This window comes from Nicotiana attenuata, unplaced genomic scaffold (genome assembly GCF_001879085.1).
Source record: "Nicotiana attenuata strain UT unplaced genomic scaffold, NIATTr2, whole genome shotgun sequence".
In the NCBI taxonomy this organism is placed as follows: Eukaryota; Viridiplantae; Streptophyta; class Magnoliopsida; order Solanales; family Solanaceae; genus Nicotiana; species Nicotiana attenuata.
The window spans coordinates 351062-360041 of NW_017670433.1; positions in this window are offsets into that span (position 1 = coordinate 351062).

Sequence of the window (8980 nt, forward strand, 5' to 3'; positions counted from 1 at the left end):
ACTCTAAATTCATTTCAAGTCTCTACAATCACAACGGAATTTCAGCAAACTCATTCATAAAAGACTTCATGTTAGCAACGTGATTTTGCTACAAAAAAGTCATACGAGACCACGTAATGTTATAGCAACGGGATTTTGCGATTCTAAGGGATTACGGTGCAATCTTTCTTAAAGAATAGCATACGAATTTTCCCCTACTTCGATCCGCCTTACATGTTTTATCGCAATCAACTTGTGTTTGAGGGATTGTCAATAGAATCGGATAAGGTATGTTAAGGCTAAACATTTCCTTCATTTTGGCATGATCTCGTAATTACATGTGTTTGATAACGAGGCATAAAGAAAGGTTCATACTCCCGAATTTATATACGTTATCCTAGTCTCATAAGTAACAGTGTTCTCCCTTATCGGGACTTTATACTCAATTGAGTATTGTTTTCTTCCAGTCAAGAGAGAAGAGGTTATATATATATATATATATATATATATATATATATATATATATATATATATATATATATATATATACAGTATTACAGTATTTTCACCACCATCGAGCAATAATCGGTAGGCAGGCCCCTATTGGGAAACCTTTGATCAGATGGTAAGTTATATACCGAGCCTACTGTGGCCGAGCGCCTATGAGCGAGCCCTGTTGGCCGAGATACAGATCCTAGCATGGCTGAGCGCCTATGAGCGAGCCTACTATGGCAGAGCAGTTATATATACCGAGCCTTATAGGGTGAGACAGCTATTTTACTTACTATATTGAGAGAGTTGAGTCAGTATCAGCAGGTGAGCATATCTTCAGATTATCTTTGACTCCCAGTTATTTTCAGTTATTATATTATCAGTTCAATTTTAGCTTTCAGTATATTGCCTTACATACTCGGTACATTATTTCGTACTGACGTCCCTTTTCTGGGGGCGCTGCATTTCGTGCGTGCAGGTTCAGACAGACAGACGGGTAGACCTCCTCATAGGTGTTGCCCGAATTCAGCTTGATCGGTAAGCTCCGTGCCCCTCGGAGTTGCCGGGTCTAGAGCTTTATGTACATCTTTTGTGTGTGTGTGTGTCTGAATATATATATATATATATTATGAGTAGGTCGGGGCCCTGTTCCGATCACAGTATATCCATCAGTAGAGGCTTGTAGAAATATCCTGTCAGTTAGTGCAATATGTTGTGCTTGTAGGCCTTTTATTTATATTTTGCTGGTTTGCCAGCGGTAGTAGTTATGACGGCCTTGTCGGCCCAGCTTTATATTGATGTTTAGTCAACATTCGCAGTTGTCTTGCAATGTGGCCCATGACCAAAGTATGACATTATATGTTCAGAGTCCCTTAGCCGCAAGTTGGTACGCAAGGATAGGTGAGGCACTGGGTGCCGATCTCGCCCCCCTCCTCCCCCCCCCCCCCCTCCCAGGTTCGAGGCGTGACAAACCAATTACAATAAATAAAGCTATGACTTTTACATTTTTGTCAAAAAAGTCAACATCGGGCTCCTTGGATTCCGAATCCAAGCTTACTCGAGTGAATCCCGAACCACACAAGCTCAGACGAACAAAAACCGACTCAACCGAAGTCCGATAGCTCAACCAATTCGCCAAAATATCGCTCTTGGGTGTTCATAACCCAAGATTCTAACCCACACTAGTTGGGTCCCATATCTCCCGAAATACTCTTCGAAAACTCGCCAAATTCGAGTATGTTGTTCTCCTAATATAGGATAACAAGACCCCAAAAGGAATCAGGAAATAAACGCCTCTAACTCATTTTCAATTTTTAAAATTTAGGACATAACCCTAGGCCTTGATTTAAAAAGTTAAATGGGTTTTCAATTAAAATAATGGATTAAAGCTTAAACCAAGGGAATGAATTAAAGAAAAATACTTAGGTTATGGTTTAGACTTACCCCATGGATAAACTTGAAGAACATCCTTGAATTCTCCCAATCCCAAACTTTCAAGATGAGAAAAACTCCAACAACATTAAATAGAAAAAAATGCCCAATTGTTTTGCTTCATTTCTTGTGCTAAATGATCACTAAACTCATTTTTTATGCCTCCAATAGATTTCTCGTGAAATTTCAGTGAAGTTAGGCTTTTAAATCACTCCATTTGACCTTATAATGAAGGAGATATGTTTGTTTCAATATTTGAAAATAGTGCAAATTTTTAAATGCGAATTCAATGGCAGTTTCATTATTAATCTGAAAAATCTGGCAAAATTATGATACAGATGCGAACTTGATGATTTCAGTTGTTATGGTTCCAAAATTATGATATAGATATAATGGTTTAGTTGAAACACGAATCAAAGGCCGTCTGATCAATATGGTAACCTTTATGCTCAAATCGACATCAAAATCGAAAACAATCACCATACACCCTAAGCTTATCCGAAACTCATCGGAATTTAACCAAACTTTGTGGACATGTCCAAAATCATCCTAAAAACTTATTGGAATAATTGAAACCCGATTTCGAGTCATTTACCAAAAGTCAAACCTTGGTCAACTCTTCCAACTTAAAGCTTCTAAAATGAGAATCATTCTTTTAAATCAATCCCGAACCGCTCAAAAATCAAAATCAATCATACGCGCAAGTCATAATACTTAATATGAATCTACTCAAAGTCTCAAACCACTGAATGAAATTCTAAAGCTCAAAACGACTGGTCGGGTCGTTACAAAAAGTTGATTGTGGATAAAGAGGAACTTACTACGGAACAAAATCAACTTTCTGAGTGCCTCCCAGTGTTCGAAGCAGAAGTTTGTCAAATACCGATTAGAGCAATCCGAGCAAGATAGAATGACCCACATCCAAGAAGGTGCTCAATTACATGAAGATCTTAAGGAGGCGAAGTCCAAGTGAGCTTAACTGCATGATGTCGTGACTGTCGTGGTCGAGCACGAGTCTACTTTTATAGAGCAAATCAATGACTAGAGGCTAGCTTACGCTCCAAAATCGAAGAGGTTGCTGCTGCCGAGGAGAAGAGAGCCAGAATGGAATAAAGGTTCAAAAAGGTTATGGAGCAGAACTAGCTCCATGCAACAACCAACACTGAACTTGATTTCAGAATCGGGATTGTGATAGCTGAAAATGGCAAGATCCAATCAAAAATTGAGAAACTCTGAGCTAAACTCAAAGACCAAGAAGATTCTTTCCTTCTCAAGAAAACCTATGCTATTTATAATTTGAGGAGGAAAACTTCGGATGAGGCCAAAGAAGGCATTGTAAACATGGATGACTGCATTGCCAAGGCTTGTGAATTGGAGATAGCTGCTCTCGAGAACCTCCCTGATCGGCCCGTTGCTTCTAACTCTTTGAACACTAGCTCCGAGTATTCGGGAACAGAAGAGGAAGCTGAAAAAGAAGAAAAAGACAAGGATGAAGACCTTGGTCCGGATGCGAAACAACCTTCACCTGCAAATGAAGCCAAAAACACTTCCCTTCCTCCGGACTCCGCAGGAAAAAACAACTGATGTTTGTGTGTGTGTGAGTGTGTGTGTGTGTGTGTGTGTGTGTATCCTTGTAGTATGCCAAAACTTGTTTAACTTTGGTAGTTTAAGTAATGAAATAAATCTTTTGCTTATTTATTGTGCAAAAAATATTCCTTTTACTTAACTGATAAAGATCATAATTCTTTTTGTTTTTTTTTGGTCAAAATAAATTTTTTTTATTCCACCAAGCAAGAATTTATACACAGCTAACTCATTTGGACTAAAGAGTTAGTTCTCTCAGAATATCACAACTATGCTATAACTATCTATGGTGGGTACCAATTTAACCTATCTAGTATATTCTTCTATTTACAATTGTTTTGTCCTTTAACATGTAATTGTATAACTATTTCCTTCATTCTCTATCGGCCTCTTGCTTCTTTTGTTGAAAACTTCTAGCATTTCTCTTCGCCCAGATATGATAAACAGTTGCTGCAAAGAGAAAGCCTAAAATATGAGTCTATGGTTGATTATTGATTCTGCTTGCCACCCAATTGACTTCTTCCTGCCAAGTACCTATGTTCCTTTTTATGCCCAACCAGCCTAGTAGAGTATGCCACACCTGATGTGGGTAAGAGCATTCAAATAGCATATGCTCCAAGGTTTCCTCTATGTCAGCTGCAGACAATACACATCCTTTGTCAACTTGTATTCCCCATCTCTCTAATCTGTCAACAGTAGCTAGTATATGCTGAACTGCTAACTAGAGGATGAATTGATGCCTGGGAATGATACTTTATACCAACACTATTTTCTTCCAATCCACTTTTTGAAACTGGGGTGTGAAGAATTGATATGCTTTCTTGATGCTGAACGTTCCTTGTGTCTCAAAGCTTCTTAACAGTGTCACAGGTTCCCCATGATTCACTAGCCAACTTCTTACTTCCAATATCTTCCTAACTAGCCAGCAAGCTTTTTTAGGAATAGGACATTCTGTTAGATCTCTTTTATATAAAAGCAATGAATCCATTTTACCCACAGATTATCCTTTTTCTGAGTAACAGCCCACAACAGCTTACAGATTACTGATTTGTTCCATCTGTAGAAGTCTAGAATATTTAAACCTCTAGTAGCCCTAGGCATACACAGTTTCTCCCAAGCAACTAAAGCTTTTCTGGAAAGCTCACTTGTACCTGTCCATAGGAATGTTCTGCATACATTAGTTACTATATTAATGATCTTCTTTGGTAATAGAAAGATTTGAGCCCAATAATTCTGCATCTCAAATAGAACACTTTTAATCAGTTGTAGTCTTCCACTATACGATAAGAATTTAGTAGACCAACACCTAATCTTTGCAATCATCTTTTCCACTAGAGGCAGGCATTGATGAATTGTAAGCTTTCTTGAAGATAATGGTACTCCTAAGTATCTGAATGGCATTTCCCCACCATAGAAGCCCATCTCCTGAATGATCTGATTTTTAAATTCACTAGACACCCCTACTACATAGAGTGAACTTTTATCCATATTGGCTTTAAGCCCAGAAACTTCAGAAAAGTGGTTGAATGCCTGTAGCATTAACTGGATGGATATTCTATCTGCCCTGCAACACATTAGCAGATCGTCTACAAAACAAATATGAACTAGGTCCAACTTTGAACATCTAGGGTGGTAGTTGAAGTCAGGGTTATATTTCAGATTCTTCAAGGATCTATTCAAATACTCCATAGCCATTACAAACAGATAGGGGGACATCGGATCCCTTTGCCTTAGCCCTTTTTTTTGCTTGAAACCTTGCGTTCAATCCTCCATTAATCAATAGTGCATAACTGACAGTTAAGACACAAGTCATTATCCAGTTGACCATCTTCGAAGGAAATCCAAATTCAAGCAGCACCATCCGTAGGAATCTCCACTCCACTGAGTCGTAGGCCTTCCTTATGTCAATTTTGACCATAAATCTAGGTGACACCCCTTTCCTAGAGTATCCCTTTATCAATTCATGGGATACTATGACATTATCCAGGATACTTCTCCCCTCAATAAAAGCTGATTAAGATGGCCCTACGATAAGGTCCACTACTGTCTTCAACCTTGCAGTTAAGATTTTAGCAACAAGTTTGTATAGAGTTGAACAACAAGCTATTGGTCTAAACTCTTTGACCATAGTAGGAGCTAGCACTTTAGGAACCAGTGTCACAGTAGTACAATTAATATCTTTCAGAAGCTGTCCATTCCCAAAAAATTGTAGAATTGATGTCATTATCTCTTTTCCAATAGTATCCCATTTTGCTTTAAAAAACTCAGCTGGGAAGCCATCTATACCTGGAGCTTTGTCATTTGGAGGTTCCTTTATAGCCTGTATCACTTCCTCCCTAGTCACAGGCTTGATCAGATCATGTTGTTGTACTGCAGATAGACATGGACCATTTCTTGCTACAACTATGTCAATACAAGGCAATTCTGCAGCACAAGTGCCTAATAAACTCTTAAGAAAGTGAGGAACTCTTGCTGGATTAACATTGGATCAGTGACCAAAACTCCCTGTTCATTTTGGATGGAGGAAATCCTGTTTCTTGCCTTTCTAGCTTTCATGTAAGCATGAAAGAATTTGGTGTTTGAGTCACCTGAGGAGATCCATGTAGCTCTGGACTTCTGTCTGAGGACTCTTTCATGTATGGCACCCCATTTTTCCATCTCTAGCAATGTCTCTTTTTCCTCATTTATAAGCCTGTTATTGAATAAGTCCTCTACAAGATTGTCTTGGATATCACCTAGCTTTTGCTTCAGACTCAGCAATCTACATTCTAATGAGGATTACTCTTTGTCAAGTGCTTAGCTTCTACTTCCAACAGTTTTAGTTTCTGCCAAACCACATACATATAATGCCCACTGATATTCTGTTGCCACACATTATGAACAATTGTCTTGAAAGCTTCCTGTTGTAATAGAACATTGAGCATTCTGAATGGCCTTCTTAGGTATTGTTTAGCAACCACAGTGTTGATCACTATAGGAGAATGATCTGAGCACTCAGGGTTAAGATAATTGGCTTCAATACTACTATATGTTTGTAACCACTCCGCATTACCAAACACCCAATCAATGTGGCTATATATCCTGTCAGTAGAATCCCGTTTATTGCACCAAGAAAATTGCCAGCCTTTCCTAGTCACCTCTCCCACTCTGTAATACAATTTTGGAATCAGCAGGATGGACTGGTACCCCGTTGATTCTATCATCACTAAGAAGAATAGTGTAGAAGTCTCCTAATATGAATTAAGGCCCATTGGCAGATCCTTTGATACTCCTTAATTGTTCCCACAGTGGTTACCTTCCTGCGATAGTATTATACCCATAGACATAGGTTAATTCACAGATAAACTGAGATACTCTATCCTCAATATAATAGTGAATCAATGTGCAGAACTAGAAAGGATAGTCACTGCAACTGATGCTCTTCTCCATCTAATCCAAATCCTTCCATTAGGGGCATGAGCATAATCTGTATAAAATTCCATTCCCTCCCAAATTTTTTAGTAACTTTTGTAACTTTGTGTTATTTAACTCTAGTCTCAAGGCAACCAATTAAGTCTATCTTCTTTGTAAGCAAAAAGTCCTTGAATTCTTTTTGCTTATGGGCCTTATTTAGCCCTCTTATGTTCCAAGAGCAGAAGATCATGGGGGTTGTTTTTTAGCAAGTCTCTGACTCACTCTCTTTTCAACTGCTTCTTCATATATTCTCAAATCTGAATACTAGTTTGTCCCCAAGGAGCCCTCTGAATCACTTTCCAAATCTGCCTCTTGGTGGCTCTGAACTTCATGTTGATTACTCTGCCCTTTCCCTTGAAACACTACTACATGTTTGCCACTTCAATTGCACCTTGGTGGGAGCATTATGTTCTTCCTCATTTTTTGTGGGTTCTTGTTGTTTAGCATCAGGCACTGGGATGTCTTGTTTAACCTTCCATTCCTTCTTCTCCTGTACTAGTTTCTGCTGCACCTTTTTTTGGACTTTTGGTGGTTGTATCTATTCCTGCTAAGCCTCTTTACCACATACTTCAGTGAAGTGCCCAAATTGAGCACGATTCTGACAGAACTTAGGTCTCCACTCATATTCAATGTCTTGCTCCCATATGTTACCATCAAATTTTTCAATGGTTATCGTGTCTGGCAGTGGCTGAGTTATGTCCATCTCAATGAGAATTCTGGCATATGATATCCTATCACCTGTGGCTGTCAATTTATCAATGCATATTGGTCGACCGAAGTACCTAGCAAGTCGAGCCCAAGTTCTCTTCAGACCAGCATTGTAAAGGTAGTTTAGGAAATGATACCCATAGTGGAACAAATCTCAGAGGTTCCTTGTTCAATTTGAAATCCGGCACCCTTTCCTTTAGGATTATCGGTCTGCTATTGAAAGTGTAAGGTCCATTTTGAAGTAATATGTTCTTATCTTCCTCCGAGTCAAATTTGAAGATGAAGTATCCCTCATCATGAAGAAATACTCTAGGAGTTGAAACAAAATGCCACACTCCATATACAAACTGTAACATCTCCTTGAAACTAGGCGTACCTCCCAAAACATAACCAATTAGAGCATTCCTCCATTGCCAACTTTGTTCCTCCATTTCTATTTCAATTAAACTTCATAACTTTGACTCTATTTTTAATGACTGGAGGGACAAACTTCAATTGCATGCCTAGGTGTTGAGCTTGATTGTTTCTAACCACATCCGCCATAGTAGGGATTTCAGATCCAGAATTTACCTTGATAGGGCTTGGCACAGATTGTTCCGTAGGGAAATTCAGTCTCCGAACAGCAGCACTAGTTGGCTCATCCTTCTGTATCGGCACCGGCAACTTGGTTTCCTGTTGCATTCTACTTGGACCTTCTCCTCCCGGCACCCAATTGATCAATTGCAATGGAACCAGAGCTTGGGGTACCCCTGACTGAGGAGTAATTACCCTCGTATCACCATCTATCTTCGTCGCAGGGATTGGAGCTTGAATTGCCTGTCGTTTCCGGCGCGGCATCGCTGGTAGCGCATGTTAGCACACCTTTGCTTAACTTGCGCCTACAGAGCCAATTTGACTATGTTTATTTTTATCCGATAACTTTGATTTTAGGCATTCACACTTCCAATATCTTTCCTTTGACTATGGGGGTTTCATAAGAGAGGGCCCTTATGTTTACGGTGCTCTTCAAAGAACGTCTCATGTTCATTCCGGCACAAGCTTTTGACGCTTTAATTAACTTGCAAGCGAAAAATAATTTAACTTATCATTTGGACAAGAAATAGGATAAAAATAAAAGGAATTTGATTTATTCTTCCATCTTTAAAAGTTACATAAACATTTATTTGATTAAGTAAATAAAGCTGCCAATACATGTGGCTAGCTTGTACGGCTTATTTTTACGGGCAAATCATGCAATCCCCGGTCTGGATAAGTTATAAATCTCGGTTCTAATAGTCTTCTGTCTTCATGACACTTTTATTGCCTTAGTATGTAATAGTCCCCCCCCCCCCCC